Source organism: Balaenoptera physalus (genome assembly GCF_965194825.1).
Source record: "Balaenoptera physalus genome assembly, chromosome: 1".
NCBI classification, from domain to species: Eukaryota; Metazoa; Chordata; class Mammalia; order Artiodactyla; family Balaenopteridae; genus Balaenoptera; species Balaenoptera physalus.
Genome location: NC_138882.1, coordinates 27,705,131 through 27,723,281, shown reverse-complemented (window position 1 = coordinate 27,723,281; position 18,151 = coordinate 27,705,131). Strand labels below are relative to the sequence as shown.

The following is an 18,151-nucleotide window of genomic DNA, read 5'->3' as shown; positions in this document are numbered from 1 at the left end:
AACAAAAGCACAATAAATTAACTTCTTATGTTCTTCAAGGTAACCGGTTCATCATGACAAGGATGCCACATTAAATCAAGCCCAGTACCTCATTTCTCCACTTTAGGCTTTAGTTCTCTTTACATTTTTTTTTATTTTTACTTTTATTTTTTTTAGAATGAATGCTTTTTAAAAAATATTTATTTATTTATTTATTTATTTTTGGCTGTGTTGGGTCTTCGTTTCTGTGCGAGGGCTTTCTCTAGTTGCGGCAAGCGGGGGCCACTCTTCATCGCGGTGCGCGGGCCTCTCATTATCGCGGCCTCTCTTGTTGCGGAGCACAGGCTCCAGACGCGCAGGCTCAGTAATTGTGGCTCACGGGCCCAGTTGCTCCGCGGCATGTGGGATCTTCCCAGACCAGGGCTCGAACCCGTGTCCCCTGCCTTGGCAGGCAGATTCTCAACCACTGCGCCACCAGGGAAGCCCCTACATTTATTTTTCAAGACAAGTTATTTTTCCAGGTAGCACTTTCCTCTCCTCCCACAGCCTCTGCAGAGCTGAATCTTTGAATGTTTTCTTTTCAGTTGTGCTCCATGATATTTCACCAGTGCCCACTATTTATAACAGAAATGAATTAAGTTGAATCATGAACCTTTCATCTATTTAGCAAATATCCCCTGAGCACATCCTGCAGTCTTAGCAGTGTAAAGGACATTGGGGCAAGGAAGGAGAGGGGATGGCCATGGCCTTGAGAAGCTCACAGCCTTCCTGATTAAATGAAGAAACCATATCCAGCATATTGATGTCATGACAAGGATGATCCTTAACAAATGATCGTTTTTACTTTTCAAACAAAAATTCCTTAGCAACCGTTGTATGTGAACTATACATTTGAAAATTTAACAATATGGTACTGGCCTGAAGGAGAGCCTTAGTAACATTTCCTTGTGGTTGCAGAAACAAATTCAAAGACAAGATAATGAATGGATTGAAGAATTAATAATATTTTGGTATAAGCACCACTGAAAAAGCTGTAAAGGCACAAGCATGGAAATGACAACTGTTATACATAACTGTATTTTCCCTCACCCCCTCCCCCATCCTATTTTACTATTTTATAAAGAGAACTATTGGGGTTAGGCATCTTAGAGAAAGGAAAAAATATGCAGATACAACATACAAAAAGAATTTTTATCTTACTTTTCTCTTCATCCCAGTTTATTCTTTGCCTAGAGATTGTAGCATAGACACTGTTCCCAGGAGGTTGGGTCCCACAGGGTTGGGCAAAATAACATACTTTAAACAGTTCTTCACAGTCAGACTTTCACATTGCATTTGGATGTGCAATGCACTTTGTAAGCCCATACTTATATGTATACATGCGGTTCTCTTTGCTGTTCTTTCCCTTGTGTTAAAAGAGATACTTGATAGTGTTTTGCAGTGTTTATCCTCATCTCTCAGCTCCCTCACTTTTGCAAATTAAAGTTAGACACTGCTGCAAGGTTCTTTGGTTCCTGCTTTGTTGGGAAAGCTTTCAGTGGCAATATCTGTGATCACTGGTGTATTAAATGTCAGGCTTGGAATAATCATTCTGCCCTGGGTTGATGGTAAACTAGGGGACTTATCTTTTACTTTTCATCCTGTGCAAGGAGAATTCCCTTCAGATTCAACATACACAAGTCAAAAAAGCTCAGGCTCAACTCCAATGTGTATCCCACTCTACCTCTCCCACCCCACCGCCCAAAAACTGAATTCATAGAACCTAGGCTAAACACTACCGTTAAGAGGAAATTGCATTCACCACATTTCCATGAGAATGGAAAAGAGAACCAGGATAAATGCCAGAATACATCTTGGATCTTTTCTTACTGATGTGCCAGGTTGTGGCAGAACTTAGAAGAGCAGGAAAAGATGTCACTTCTGCTCTTCAGGATGAATTTTTTTTTTCAAAATTATTTTAAAAGTATTATTTGGTTATTTCTTTTGTGCATTTGAAAACGGAAGTAAATTGAAGAATCCAGTGGACTTTGAAATTTTCCTATACATTAAAATTGTTTATAGTCTCTCTAATGTAAGCATCTAGGGATCATTTTCGTATTGTAATTTAATTCCTTGGGACTCATGTACTTTTCATGTGATCTCTGAAATAAAATTCAAGAAAAAAAGGTATCAGCGTTCTTAAGCACAAAGTGGAGTACTAAACAACTCCAATTAAACGTGCAATACTGTAGGCACTGCCGGCCAGCTGGTCATGTTTAAGAGTTGTGGTTTTCAAAATATATGTAATTAAGTTATCTGTGAAAATGATATCCGAATCTGCCTGCCCTTATTCAGGAATACAGAATTTGACACTGGAGAATAGGAGGAAGCCTATGGCCGTTGGGTTTTCGCAGCCCGCATCAAAAACACGCTCAAGGAAATAATGAGGCAGGCAGCGCGCGATGGGCCCTGCCCTCCCTGGGAACCGCGCCGCTGGACCCAGGGGACAGGCAGGCACCCTCTTGACCACTCCGCGCGCGCGCGCGCACGCCGCTCCCGCAGCTCCCGACGTGCACCCACGACCGCCTTCCTCGCGTGTCCCGGGGCTGCAGAACTCGCCCCAGTGCTGTGGCTTTTCAGAAATACAATTCCGTTTCTCCTTTCACACCGACGGGGATTCTTTCTTTTTTTAAAAATTATTTATTTTAATTAATTAATTTATTTATTTATTTATTTTATTTTTGGCTGCGTTGGGTCTTCGTTGCTGCGTGCAGGCTTTCTCTAGTCGCGGTGAGCGGGGGGCTACTCTTCATTGCAGTGTGCAGGCTTCTCATTGTGGTGGCTTCTCTTTGTTGCGGAGCACGGGCTCTAGGCACGCGGGCCTCAGTAGTCGTAGCACGCGGGCTCAGTAGTTGTGGCACGTGGGCTCTAGAGCACAGGTTCAGTAGTTGTGGCTCCTGGGCTTAGTTGCTCTGCGGCATGTGGGATCTTCCCGGACCAGGGCTTGAACCCTTGTTCCCTGCATTGGCAGGCGGATTCTTAACCACTGTGCCACCAGGGAAGCCCCGACGGGGATTCTTGACAGATGATTCGGCTGTCAGATGACAGCTTGCCAATGTAACATCATTTTCTTGAACACGGTAACAATATATTTTAAAGGCATAGCATGTGTGAACACAAGTTCATCTTATATATCGGGGCCAAAAGGTCGTCCATGCACATCCCGAAGTCTAAAAGCCCTGTGTACTCTGCAGCGCTCACTTGTCATATGCAGAGCTATCCTAATCTCAGGAATGTAATGGTTCTGAAACTGGGGGGACTGCATTTACTTACTGGAACTGTTTTAGGTGCCCACATTAGGAGGTGCCCGGTGTGACAAGTGCCTTGTGATTTTTGTTGGATTTTCATTTAGTGTTTGCTCATTTGGGGAAAAAAAGAATAAATGTTAAGAGTACAAACTACATTTAAGGCAATAGTTGCCAAAAGAGGCTTAATCAGATTCGAATTTTTGGCATGAATACTTCACAGGCTGCACATTTCCTACTATGTCATATCAAGGGTACATAATACCTGGTGGCTTTTCTTTTTGCGATGACAGTGTTTGTTGACAGATACTATTTACCTGGTATGTCGGTTATAAAGTTCCCCACCAGCCCTTCACCTATGGTTTTAGTAGCCCTTGATAATCATTTCTTAGATACTTTATTCATTAAGGGTTGCAAAATGGCAATATTTTAACTGTATCATCCCTTCTTCATTTATCTGCAGGATCTCTTCTCATTAATTGCTTGATTACCCCAAGATACAGTTCATACAGGAAAGGCAAAATGAGTGCTTGATTCTTTATTTTTATCTACCCATTTTGGGAATAAAGAGTTGCTTCCTCCACAACCTTCAAAGGTGACCGATGAGTCTAGTTTTAGAGCATTACTATGAACCTGTGGATATTATCATACTTGATGTAGCTCAGTATGCTGCAGTTAATTATTTACTTATTTATTTGATGCTCAAAATATCCCAATTTCCTGCCAGTGCTCCTGTGTCTATCTGACACCACCCTAGACATCTTTGACAGCTTCCTTGCTTCCGGTACAACAAGATGTTCCAAGGGTCAGAGGAACATATTAAATGACATCATGGGGAAGCAGTCATCAACATTGAGAATGAGAAACTCTCCAGGACAAACTATTCAGTGTCTTCAACAATAAATTGCAAAAGGGAAAGGAAAGAGGGCGTGAAACCCATAGATGGGAAGAGACTGGAAAAAACAGATAAATGTGATGTGTGGACCTTGTTTGGATCCCAATTTTTTTAAAAAATAAGCTGCAAAAGAGGTAATCAACAAGGACAAGGATAGCACAAGGAACTCCACTCAATATTCTGTAATAAGCTATATGGGAAAAGAATTTGAAAAAGAATAGATATATGTCTATGTATAACAGAATCACTTTGCTGTACACCTGAAACTAACACAACATTGTAAATCAACAATACTCCAATATAAAATAAAAATGAAATTAAAAATAAAGCTGTAAAAGATAATGTATGAGAAAATCAAGGAAATTTTAATGCTGGTTGGCATTTTGGTGATACTAAGGAATCTTCATTAAAACTTTTAGATGTGGTAGTATGATTGTGATTATGTTTTAAAAAAGACAATATTTTAGAGATACATACAAAAGTATTTATGGGTAAAATTTTACAATATCTGACATTTGTTTCAAAAGAATCTAGTCAGAGAGGAGAGCGAATGTAGGTGTGATGTAGGTGGAGTAATCTTGGCCATGTGTTGATAACTATTGAAGCTGGGTAATGGATACACAGGGAGGCCCTGTGTTATTCTCTCTGGTTTTATATATGTTTGAAAATTGCATAACAACAAATTTAAAATTTATTTTAAAATAGAAACCACCCTAGAAGGAAGCCGAAGAGGAACTGATGACTGTAGAACGACACCAACTCCATAAAGTCTTGCCTCATTCAGAGATGTGCTAGCCACCTGCCAGCTACAGTAGCTGAGCAAGGGGAGAGACTAAGCAAGGAGAATGATGCTCTCCTGTGGTACTGAGGTATGCCCCGGACCTGTGCTTGGTGCTTGGTGTGCATTTAACTCCATCCTCACAAAACTTCATGAGATTGGTGGTATTACTGTAATATCTATTTTACAAATGGAAAAACTGAGGTTTGGAGAGACTACTCACTTGATACACAGAGATAGGCTTCAAACCACTTGGTCTGTCTCTAGAGCCCATAGTAATAAGAGTAATATAAATAGCTCTTAATAGATGCCATCCCTATTCACATAAGTGAATAATTGCTTCACATCTATACATTCATTTAATGTTCACAACAATAACCCGCTGAGGAAGATATTTTCAATAGACCCTTTTCACAGATGAGAAGATTGAGATATAACAGGTGAAGTAACTGGAGGGCCACACAGCAGACACTGTGAGACTCTGCTGCCGCTCACACCCTTAGCTGCCCGTCTACACTGAGAGCTATCTGTGCAGGGGTCCTTCCTTCCTGGTTTAACACACATCTGTTGAGTGCATGCAAGAGGCTGTCTCTGTCAGAGGTGCTGGGATATGGGGATGAACCTTTTGTGTGTGTGTGTGCCTTCTAGTAGCTTACAATCTCCTAGTCCCTGAGTCTCCGGGGAGCTACTTAGGAGATGATGGAGCTACAACTCAGAAGCTCATGCTACCTTGTTGACACCTCATTGTCTGAAGTTGAATTGGAAAGGGGACTGATCCAGCAGCCCCAAGAAGGCTTCTCCTGAACCTTAGAATTTCTGAGGTGAGGCTCTAAAGGAAGTTGCCTGTGAATCCTATTGCTTCACGCTAGGAACTTCCACTGCTGGGGGAAGCTGGTCCCTGGCTCCCAGGACACCATGCTCACTCCTGTCCTAGAGTCTTCTCTCTCCTGCTGGGTTCTGTTCACAGCTCATCTCATCTCTGCTTTGGCTCTTGGTAACCTCCCTTCTCTGAAATCTCAACACCCTTACTGGTTGCCCTAATCAATTTTGTACTTAATTATGTACAAACCTCAGTTGTTACCTAACAGTTTTACTGTGTATATCTTGCCTCTTTGCTTCAGTTGTAAATATTTGGAAGACAGAGAGTAGGTCTTACACTTTACTGATATTCCTCCAACAAGCCCCAAACCATGGAGTGGGCGCTCACTAACTATGATTTAAAGGGATATCTTTCCAACAGTACAGTGTATGTTAGATAGCAATGCACGTAGAATGGTCAAGAACACAAGCTCTCTCTCTTACTAGTTCTGTGTCCCAAGGCAAATTATTCACATCTTTTCTGCCTTAGTTTTCCTCTCTGTAAAATGGATATAGATAATAGTTTCTACTTCATGAGCGTAGGGTGCTTAGCACAGTGTCTGGCACATAACAAATGTTTAATATGTTAGCAGCTGGTATTTTTACTATTATTCTAACTGCTTAGCAAAGTAAGGTTTTATTGACCAACCAGAGCACTTTTTTCCTACATGTGAAGTCATTAAATAAGAGGTTGCTTGGTATGCATGATTCAGTTGCCTGGGGAGACTGTGGAGTGTAGTGGGAGAAGAATGGGCACTAAATTCTTTGTAGAATTGGACCAGAAATCAAATCTCTCCTCTCACATTGGCTGTAAAACTTTGGCTTTTATGACCTTAGTTTGTTCATATGAAAAATGGAATTAGGGCTTCCCTGGTGGCGCAGTGGTTGAGAATCTGCCTGACAATGCAGGGGACACGGGTTCGAGCCCTGGTCTGGGAAGATCCCATATGCCGCAGGGCAGCTAAGCCCGTGCGCCACAACTACTGAGCCTGCACTCTAGAGCCCGCGAACCACAACTACTGAGCCTACGAGCCACAACTGCTGAGCCTGCATGCTGCAGCTACTGAAGCTCGCACACCTAGAGCCTGTGCTCTGCAACAAGAGAAGCCCCCGCTCGCCGCAACTAGAGAAAGCCCGTGTGCAGCAACGAAGACCCAACACAGCCAAAAAGAAAATAAGTAAAATAAATAAATTTTTTTAAAAAATGGAATTAATAATAGGTAGCCCACTGGGTTGCTGTATGGTTCAGAAAAATGAATATAAGGCACCTAGCCCAGAGTTTTACGCAAAATGGATCTTAAACAAACCATTCCCTTAACGTCATGAAGCCTGTAGTGTTCCTCTCTGCAGAGATTTTGTCTGCTTAGTAGATGAGGCATTTGTGGTCGTCTATTGACCCTTCTTTTCTAGAAAGTTCTAGCGCTCTAGACTAACTGTAATATTTCTGTCCCTCTGAATTCTTGCTATTTAACTGTACCACTTCCTGTTATATTCTCCCAGGAGTATACACTTGGTACATGCTAGGCACTTAATGAATTTATATTGAATGACTCAACATCCTACTTTTTATAAATGCAGATAGACCATCCCTCTTCTGTTAACACAATCTTTCCCAGTTTATCAAGCTTTCAATCTACTGTTGACTGATCTCATCTATTGCATTTTGGTGCTTCTTCATGTTGTTCAGAGGATGACCTTCACTCTAGTGCTTCTTTGTTCCACCCACCAGTAAGATTTTAGGTCAGATAGGAGAGAGGACATCCCAGGCTGGGTGAATGATGTTTTTGAAGGGATTAAGGAATGCCAAGTGAATAGTGCTTGAGGGGAACCAAGAGTACAAGGTGGAAAAAAATTCAGAGATAAGAGAGGGTGGAGACAGATTGTGAAGACATTTCATGGTCAGGCTGAAGAATTTGACTTGACATATCAGGCAGTTGGCAAAGCCAAAGGGTTGTTTGTATAAGTTATAATGATTTTTAAATTTAGTTTTATACATTAAAGAGTCAAAACTGCTATCAGACTTATAATTAAAACAGCAGTCTCCACACTACTATATATAAAATAGATAACTAAAAAGAACCTACTGTATAGCACAGGGAACTCTACTCAGTACTCTGTAATGACCAATATGGGAATAGCATCTAAAAAAGAGTGGATATATGCATACGTATAACTGATTCACCTTGCTGTACAGCAGAAATTAACACAACGTTGTAAATCAACTATACTCCAATAAAAATTAATTTAAAAAAATAAACAATGCAAATAATAGAGAAAAAACCCCAGCAGTCCCTTGTTTCACCTTTCCTAATCCCCTGTTCCCACTCCCCAGAGGTAACCACATTGAATTCCTTTAACTGTTTCTTCTGGTTATTTGAATCTACTTGTTTTCTTTTGTGCAAGATGATCCCCAACTCTTGCTCTCCATCTTCCCAATACAGTCACATCATAATTTTTTGTTAAATCAATATTTGCAATTTATATTATTATGACTGTATAAATATAGTTCACGACTAATTAAATTTTCTTTCCTACACAGTTTTTCCTAGCGTTAGTTATTGCCTCATTGTTTTATTTACTTAATTTGCTGTGTACTTACCACTAATTGAACCCCAAACGCTTCAGCAAAGATATAAGCTGATCAAATACATTAAACAACGTATTGGATTTTTCTCAGTGTGCCATGTGGAACGAAGATCACAGAAGTTAATATTTTGTAATTTTTATCATAGTGTTTTCTTTAGGTTATCTTCCTCCAACACTGAAAAAAATAACCAAAAGGTGAAATGATTGAGTGAACCATCATTAAGGGATACTGATTAGGGCAAATCCTCAGCTAATTAAGCTGGTAAACAAAGTAGGATGGTGAGTGCAAGGAGCCTATAGAAAGAAGGCAGGAGGTTGTGGCTGCTGAGGCAGTTCCCCAAATAATGCTAACCTGAAATGATGTTCCCCTAATTTAGTGGATCCATTTCTACAGTTTACCTGTTCTTATTCACCCCTGTATCCCCAGCACGTGGGCCACTATTTGATTTCTCATGGGCAATGGATATAGAGCTCTGGGAAGTGTCCCTGACACAGAGAAACTAGTGAATATTACCTCTGAATATGTGTAACACACATCATCCACTTAGAAACTTTGTTTGCATTCTAGTTTTCTAGTGACCTTTGTAATGGAAAGAATTTGTATGCAATCGCTAATTTACCCAAATATTTTCAAATTCATTATTTTCACTTGATCCTCAAAGCGTCCAAAGAATTAGACTGATTTTGAAACCTGGCTATAGTGCTTACTGGCTGTGTGCAAGTTATCTAGTTTCTTTTCTCGTTTTTCTTAAAGAAATTGAGGTAGTTGTAAGGATTAAATGAGATAATCTCCAAATATATATGTTAGCTATTTTTATTGAGGTAAAGCATTATTAACCTATTTGCTGATTAGACAAACCAGAACAAAGAAATGAAGTGACTTGTATTGTTTGCACAGTGTGTTAGGGCACACCCGGGCTTAAAGATCAGCACTGACTGTATCAGAGTACAAGTGTCAGGGAAGAGCTTGATTTATACTCTTGTTCACTGCTGCACCCCAGTGCCTAAAGTAGTATCTGGTAAATAATAGGCACTCACATATGTGATGAATATATCAACGTAAACACAAAGTTTTAGACATGGAAATGGTCTCCAAAACTTGATTAAATGAACTGATTTTTCAAATAGGGAAACTGAGGCCCAAATACTTTTAAGTGAGCCTTGGGCATGTCTTTTGTGCTTTTGTTTTTGTTTTGTTTCTTTGTGTCTACAGAGTGCTTTTTAAAAAATTAAAGTGGCTGCCAGCTTAAGCTTGGCCATCTCTGAATAGAAAACCCAATTTAGTGGCTTAAATAAGATAGAGGTTTATTTCTCTCTCACGTAAAAGAAAAACTAATGGTGGGCAACTCAAGGTGGAAACTCCAGAGTCAGCAGGATCCTAGGCACTTACCCTTCTGCTCTACCTTTTTTTTTTTTAAGTCTTTATTGAATTTGTTACAATATTGCTTCTGTTTTATGTTTTGGTTTTTTGGCCTCGAGGCATGTGGGATCTTAGCTCCCCAACCAGAGATCAAACACGCACTCCCTTCGTTGGAAGGCGAAGTCTTAACCACTGGACCGCCAGGGAACTGAATTTTTAACTTCATTTATATTTTAATTAGCTTAAATTTGAAAACAAATGCTCAGTTCAGTTATTGGAAAAAATGTTAAGTATATTTGGGATAACTTGGGTATGTGAATGTACTTTTTCAGCTATAAATTTTGTGCAATCTGAATACAGACCAAGTACTTCTGATGAAAATTTAGCATCTGAATTGAGATGTGCTGTAATGGTAGGTTCCCCAACCTACCGTTCTTTTTTGTTTGTCTGTTTTTAATTAATTAGTTTATTTATTTATTTATTTTTGGCTGAGTTGGGTCTTCATTGCTGTGCGCGGGCTTTCTCTAGTTGCAGCGAGCAGGGGCTACCCTTCGTTGAGTTGCTCGGGCTTCTCATTGTGGTGGCTTCTCTTGTTGCAGAGCATGGGCTCTAGGCATGCGGGCTTCAGTAGTTGTGGCCAGTGGGCTCAGTAGTTGTGGCTCACGGGCTCTAGAGCGCAGGCTCAGTAGTTGTGGTGCACGGGCTTAGTTGCTCTGTGGCATGTGGGATCTTCCCAGACCAGGGCTCAAACCCATGTCCCCTGCATTGGCAGGCAGATTCTTAACTACTGCGCCACCAGAGAAACCCATGCTCTACCATTCTTAACACATGGCTTCTATCATATATCTATATATATTGGCCACACCACTTGGCTTGTGGGATCCTAGTTCCCCGACGAGGGATTGAACCCGGGGTCCAGCAGTGAAAGCACTGAGTCCTAACCACTGGATGGCCAGAGAATTTCCTCCATCTTCTATATTGTGTTATGGTAAAAAGTGGCTGCTGGGGCTCCAGCCATTTGCATTCTGCCGGGAAGGAGGAAGATGGGGAGGAAGAAAGGGGCACTTTCCCGCTGAGCTGGCCCAGGAGTTTACCTGGACTTCCCACACAACTTCCCTTTTTTATCTCATTATCCACCCACAGTGAAAAGGAAAATGGAAAATGTTATTATTATTATTATTTTTAATGTGGGAGACTTGCTGCCTGGGTTGAAGCAAGGTTCTGGTTTTGTTTTGTTTTTTTTTATTTATTTATTTTTGGCTGTGTTGGGTCTTCGTTGCTGTGCGCGGGCTTTCTCTAGCTGTGGCCAGCAGGGGCTACTCTTCGTTGCGGTGCACGGGCTTCTCATTGCGCTGGCTTCTCTTGTTGCGGAGCACCAGCTGTAGGCTGGCGGGCTCAGTAGTTGTGACTTGCAGGCCCTATAGCGCAGGCTCAGTAGTTGTGGCGCATGGGCTCAGTTGCTCCACGGCATGTGGGATCTTCCCGGACCAGGGCTCGAACCCGTGTCCCCTGCATTGGCAGGCGGATTCTTAACCACTGCGCCACCAGGGAAGCCCAGGGTTCTGTTTTTTTAAAAAAAGAAGGAAATCATTACTGGGTAGGAAGTTTCTGTCGGAGTTGTCAACACTTTAAAAATAAAAAAAAATTCACATAGAAATTTGTATTTCTCTTGTAAAAATCAGAAGATGGAGCAGAGTCTTGGGCCAAGGAGAAGAGCAGATTCAGCTGGATTGGAAGGGAGACCACATGACGTGGAGGAGCCCCATGCAACCTGGACTGAGGAGAAAGGAGGGAGTTAAAGTCCCAGAACATGATGAGTGATTTGGAGTTCGTCATTCTGGTCTGATGAAATTAGTGTTTTGAGAGGATAAGTCTAGTAATGGTGTAGAGTGATGAGGACGTACACCGACAACAGCAACAGAAATTCAGTGCAAGCTACACACATAACTTAAAATGTTCTCTTGGCCACATTTTTTTTTTTTTTTTGGCCGCATGGTGAGGCTTGTGGGATCTTAGCTCCCTGACCAGGGATTGAACCCCGGGTCCTCAGCAGTCAAATTTCGGAGTCCTAACCACTGGACTGCTAGGAAATTCTCTTTATTGGCCACATTTTAAAAAGGAAAAAAAAATTTCAGGTGAAGTTGACTTTCATAATAGATTTTTCTTATCCAATATGTCTAAAATATTATTATTTGAACATGTAATCTATATAAAATTATCAATGGGCTGTTTTATATTGTTGGTTTTTGTATTGTCTTTGAAATCCAGTATATATTTTGCACTTATAGCACATCTCAATTCAGATGCTAAATTTTCATCAGAAGTACTTGGTTTGTCTTCAGACTGCACACAATTTACAGTTGAAAAAGTACATTTACATACCCAGGTTATCCCAAATATACTTAACGATTTTTCCAATAACTGAACTGAGCATTTGTTTTCAAATTTAAGCGAATTAAGATATAAATGAAGTTTAAAATTCAGTTCCTTGATCATACTCACCTCATTTCAAGTGCTCAGTAGCCACACGTGGGCAGTGGCTTCCGTCAAACAGCACATCCCAGACAGGAAATGAAGACAGAGAGAAAGGATCCAATCTGAGACACACGGCTCATAAAAGATGTTCCTCAGATGAAGTATGTCTGACAATACTCGTATTAGCACGATCCTACAAGAGCACGAAACTTACCATTTTGCACATTCCCTAGACTTGTCAGATCATTTTACATATCCTGTCCCTTCACCCGAACTGCTTTCCCCCTTCTTTTTGTTTTTTCTTTGGCTGCGCCACGCAGCATGCAGGATCTTAATTCCCCAACCAGGGATCAAACCCGTGCCCATTGCAGTGGAAGCTTGGAGTCCTAACCACTGGACCGCCAGGGAATTCCCTCCCCTTGTTTTTTTGCTTCTTTTAAAATTTTTATTGGAGTATAGTTCCCCCTTCTTTTTTGATCTGAAAAATACCTGCTTACCTTTCAAGTCTCCATCCAGAGGTCATCTCTGTGAGATTTACCCCAGGTCTCTCAGGCCTTTTGCCCCATCTTATTTTATGCTTTCACTGATCTGTATTAGTCTTGAGGTAGAGGACCATCCTAATTGTCTCTGAATCCCTAGTACATAGCACAGGACCTTATAGGCTCTTAATAAAGGTTATTGAATGAAGACGACCTTCAGTTTAGCCTAGACCTTGCTTCTCTATTGGCACCTTAGTCTGCTACATTTTAAAAGGATATGTTCAGCTTTCTTAATTCAATTTTTGCTTTGTCTATTTTAATATCATTGGACACATGTCCTTTCCAAATAGCATAGTTCAAGGATGGCTTCTAACTTTATGCCTCCATGCATAAAATCTGCCTGGTGCAGTTTTGTATAAAACTTTCACCTTTTTTAGACTTAACCTCAGTTCACACTGCTGCACTAAATAATACATTTGAAATTAATGTGTGTCTTTTTGACTGTTGCCTTTTATGAGGACAAATCCCAGCTTATAACAGTTCTTGAATGACAATCGCAGGAACTTCTCAAAATGTACAAGGTACTCATTTCAGTGTAACCTACTTGAGCAAGGGTCTGTAAAACAGACTGACAGCATGACAAGACACACCTTCACTTCCCAGGTGATGAGGGATAGATTCCATTAGGTACTTTTAACTTGGGCACAATCAACTTGACTGTGATGGAGTTACTGACCTTCAGTGCAGCCAAATCCACATTGGTTACACATTGCCATGCTTTAGATGGCAAGAAACAGAGTGAGCCTTAGATGACCTCAACTGGTAGGGAGGCAGTTTGGCAACATCTATTAAAATTTTAAGTGTGCATTCCTTTGACTCTCCAAATTCTACTTTTAGGAATTTATGATACAGAAATATTTACATAAATACATAAACATGTGTGGGAAAGGGTGGCTTTTGTATTTGTATTGTGGTTTTTTGAAACTTTGAAACAGGCCCACAGCCATTGGTATCAGATTATTGTGGTTAATAAAAAAGTCAAGGAAATTCCCTGGCTGTCCAGTGGTTAGGACTCTGCACTCTCTCTGAGGGGGCCCAGGGTTTGATCTCTGGTCAGGGAACTAAGATCCCACAAGCCACGAGCCGCGGCCAAAAAAAAATAATAATAAAAAATAAAGGGACTTCCCTGGTGGCACAGTGGTTAAGAATTCGCCTGCCAATGCAGGGGACACAGGTTCGAGCCTTGGTCCGGGAAGATCCCACATGCCACGGAGCAACTAAGTCCATACAACACAATTACTGAGCCTGTGCTCTAGAGCCCCCGAGCCCCAACTACTGAGCCCGTGTGCCACAACTACTGAAGCCCACGCGCCTAGAGCCCGTGCTCTGCAACAAGAGAAGCCACCGCAGTGAGAAGCCCATGCACTGCAGCGCAGAGTAGCCCCCGCTCACCGCAACTAGAGAAAGCCCGCGCAGCAAAGAAGACGCAACACAGCCATAAATAAATAAATAAATAAATAAATTTTTAAAAAATAAGTAAAATATAGTATATGCATACGATGGAATACAATGCAGCTGTTGCAAAGAATAAGATCTGGATGGATAGATAGGTAGATAATTTTTTTTTAACATGGAAAGGTGCTCATGATTTATTGCTGAGTAAAGAAAGCAAGTTACAGAACATGATTTATTAAAATAAATGTGCAAGGTTATCTTTGGGATCTTAAAATGGGAAAGCATGAGTTTTCATTTACACCAACATATATTTCTTTATTGTTTGAAGTTTGTCCAATGTACCATATTTTTAATTTTAAAAGGTTTTTTAAACATATAAGAATACCAGGAAAATAAAGAAACAAGAAAATGTCTCAGCAGCAGAAAATCCAAGCTTCATAGAGAACAGTAATTCTGAGTAATATCTTGTGGGAAACAATGGCAGCTCTAATGACATGGTCATCTTATTCTCTCCTCTGAAGGAGAAGCCTTTCGTACCCTGCTTTAGTGGCACGTCCATACTCATTTTCTCAGATTCGGTTTCTAATGCCTTCTCTCTGGTTCATATTCAAAGTTCCTCGAGATAAATGATCTGATTAGGTTGGCCAACCACTATGCAATCTGGATTACTCCTATTGGGTAGGGTTCTTATACAGGCCACTTCATGGGCTTATATTCTCCCTTTATGGCTCACTGGCTTTGGCTAGAGTTGTCTCATGGTCAGTGGGACCAAAGTTACAGGGTTATATGACACAAAGCAAGGTCACATGCACAAAGAACACCCACATCTTAGAAGAAGAATATGAGCAAGACACAAACGTAGCATTACATGGACCATCCACTATACGCTCTCTTTGGTTTTATACAACTAAAGAGAGAGAGGCTAAGTGGAATCAACAGTCATAGTTGTTGCTCTGTCATTAGGAAAGCCATTCAAGAAGCCCTCTAAAGACATCCTTCTGAGTGGAGAGGAGGTTCATCTACACCGTGTTTCCCTGTGGGTCAGTTTGTGTTCCCCAGACTGCTGGTTTGCACCGTGCATGCATGCTTAAGATCAACAGAGGAGATTTCAAAAGTGACCTTCTTTCACCACTTGAAGTTTTCTTTTCATTGAAAGATTAATGGATTGATGAAGAGGGAAAAAAAAAAAACACTGCTAATGTTTTTGAAGGCATGACATAAGTCACAGTGTTTGTAGGGATGAAAATGCAGCTAAAATCTTTATAGAATCTGGGATTCACGTAATTCTGTACTTTTGAAATATTTCAAAGCCCAGTCTGGGCACCTATTTTTAAACCTTAAAAGGCAGGTCATTCAAACCCTCCAGAATAAGGGAAAGAAAGCAAAAGAATAGGTGCATCCCAAAAGAATGTAGAGATGAACATTTTTCTTTATCCTCTTTAATTTAAAAATAGACAGCTTCAGACCATTAAGAATATTGTTAGTCTTTTCTTGATGGCAAAAGGGCCATCTGTCTTTGAAAACCCATATAAGATGCATATGTGTTTACAATACCTGGTAATGTCCCTATTTCCTGTGGAAGGTAGTGGCAATACGGAAGGAAAGCTATGACGTCATTCATTTTTCTACACCTCAAAGCAGGAAGACCAACTTGCCAACGTATATCTGGTCGAACTGTTGGGTCAACGAAGTTTTATTATTATGCAAAGTCTGTCACATATTTTTTATTCTCAGTGTACCCTTCACCGTGTCTAATATGATTTTATATGAGGATTTCAGTTTATATTAAGCAAATGGATATTGAATATATCTATCTTGTACCAAGCACAGTGTTAGGCACTGGGATGCCAAAGTAAGTAAGATGTATTTCCTACCCTGAAGTTACTCATATCTAGGAGGGAAAGCAGCCCTTTTGACAATCAGCTGTAACGCAATGCAACGTGTGCTTATTAGAGATATGTGCAGCCTGCCACCTAAACCCAGGAAAGGGAGAGTTTACCTTATTTCACCGATTCCAAGGTGCACATTAACATCTCCGAAATTCAGATGCATCTTACAATTGATGGCATCTCACAGTTATTATTGGCAGGGTTTTTTTTTTCCTTAATGACACACAAAACAATGGTGCATCTTACAATCAATGGCATCTTCAATGAAATACACTGTGTCCTAGGGTCACACAGAGATGAGAGAAGGTGATTCTTGAGCTGGGTCTCTGAAGAATGAGCAGGATTTTCGCTAGGTGGAAAAGCAATGTGCTATGGCAAAATCCACTGACTAAGCTTTAGAGTCGGAAAATCCAAGTCCTAACTTCTAAGACTTTGGGCTATTTGTTGTTTAACAGTGAGAGTGTTGTGAGGACAACAAATAACAGCTAACCCACATTCAGTGTGTGCTGTGTGTCTGGCAATGTTCTGAAGGCTCTAAGGGTATTAACTTATTTCGTCCTCAAAGCAAGCCTGGGAGATAAGATGTTATTATTAACTCCTTTGTAAAGAGGAGGAAACTGGAGAGGTTAAATAAATTGCACATGATTACAGGTGAATTAAAACCCAGTCACTGGGCTTCCCTGGTGGCGCAGTGGTTGAGAATCTGCCTGCCAATGCAGGGGACACGGGTTCGAGCCCTGGTCTGGGAAGATCCCACATGCCACGGAGCAACTAGGCCCGTGAGCCACAACTACTGAGCCTGCGCGTCTGGAGCCTGTGCCCCGCAACAAGAGAGGCCACTATAGTGAGATGCCCGCGCACCGCGATGAAGAGTGGCCCCTGCTCGCTGCAACTGGAGAAAGCCCTCACACAGAAACAAAGACTCAACACAGCCATAAGTAAATAAATAAATAAATAAAATAATAATAATAATAATTTTTAAAAAATAAAAAAATAAAGAAGAGGAACCTGGAGAGGTTAAATAAATTGCGCATGATTACACAGCAAATAAGTGGTGAATTAAAACCCAGTCACTGAAATGAAGCTCTCAAATGAGTGTTTATCAGAAAGCCTCTCTTCGTGAAGGACAATGTGTTATACAAATGGTAGTTATTATTTATTGCAAGGAAGAGGGCTTTTCAGGTTAAGGGGACAATCTGAGCAAAAGTCACAGTCTTTTAAAGCATTCAGGAATTTCTTTTGGCCAAAGGCTTTTGGGAGAGAAAAGGTTGGTATGGGCTGGAGTACCCCTAGGCAGGAAGCCAGAAAGTTATATGTCAGATAATAAAGTGCATTGTAGTAGAGTATTTTGGCTTTTGGACTTTATCTATAGGCTATAGAGAAGTGTTAAATAGTTTTGAGCTGGGGAGTGACTCAATCTGTCATTTAGAAAGATGATGGCAGTGGGGAAGACGGACTCAAGTGGAGCAGGACTGAAGGCGGGGAGACCAGTTAGAAGGCTGACTCCTTTGCTCAGGCCAGGCAATTAAGGCCCGAACTTGGGCTGCAGCAGTTCAGATGAAGGGTAGAGGGTCAGGGTGAGAAACGTGACTAGATGGAGATCCTAGTCAACCCAGATGAAGACAAGATTACTTGTCCTTAAACAGCTTGTGGGAGGGATGGATATGTATTATAGAGGGCAGGCAAACTAGCCAATACAGGAGAACAGGGCAGGGATTTGGCATCCATGTACTGCCAGGTAAACCCAGCTGATTCACCAAGATGTCCCATAGAGATTGCTTTTTTGTTTGATTTTGTTTTGGTTTGGTTCTTAATTTCATATGCAGAGAACAATGTTCTAATCATGACCAGGCATTACCTTATGTGTTCACAAGCTACCTAGAGTGGTCACGGTGATCTCGTGGCTATTAAGTGACCTGGAAGTAATGGAGTGGAGTGGCCTACATTGGTGGCAAAGACTTCAATTTCCAGAGGAGTCGTCTGGTACGAAGAGATTCCACTGATAGTCAAGAGTAATTGAGTGATCTTTGTGCCCAGAACACCAGGGTAGAGACTAAACAACTAAGAAAGAAGATAGATAAGCTCCTTTGGTCATCTGGGAGGTCAGAAAGTG

At 41.0% G+C, this 18,151-nt stretch overlaps 1 pseudogene across 1 annotated transcript in view; it reads left to right on the top strand.

The window, feature by feature from the left end:
* Positions 1 to 17,004, top strand: part of LOC309664898 (prohibitin 1 pseudogene) — a 203,677-nt pseudogene extending 186,673 nt beyond the window's left edge. Inside the window, exon 2 of the transcript XR_014268396.1 lies at positions 16,706 to 17,004. The product of XR_014268396.1 is annotated as a prohibitin 1 pseudogene (transcript). The remainder of the gene's footprint in view (positions 1 to 16,705) is intronic.
* The last annotated feature ends 1,147 nt before the right edge of the window (positions 17,005 to 18,151 follow it).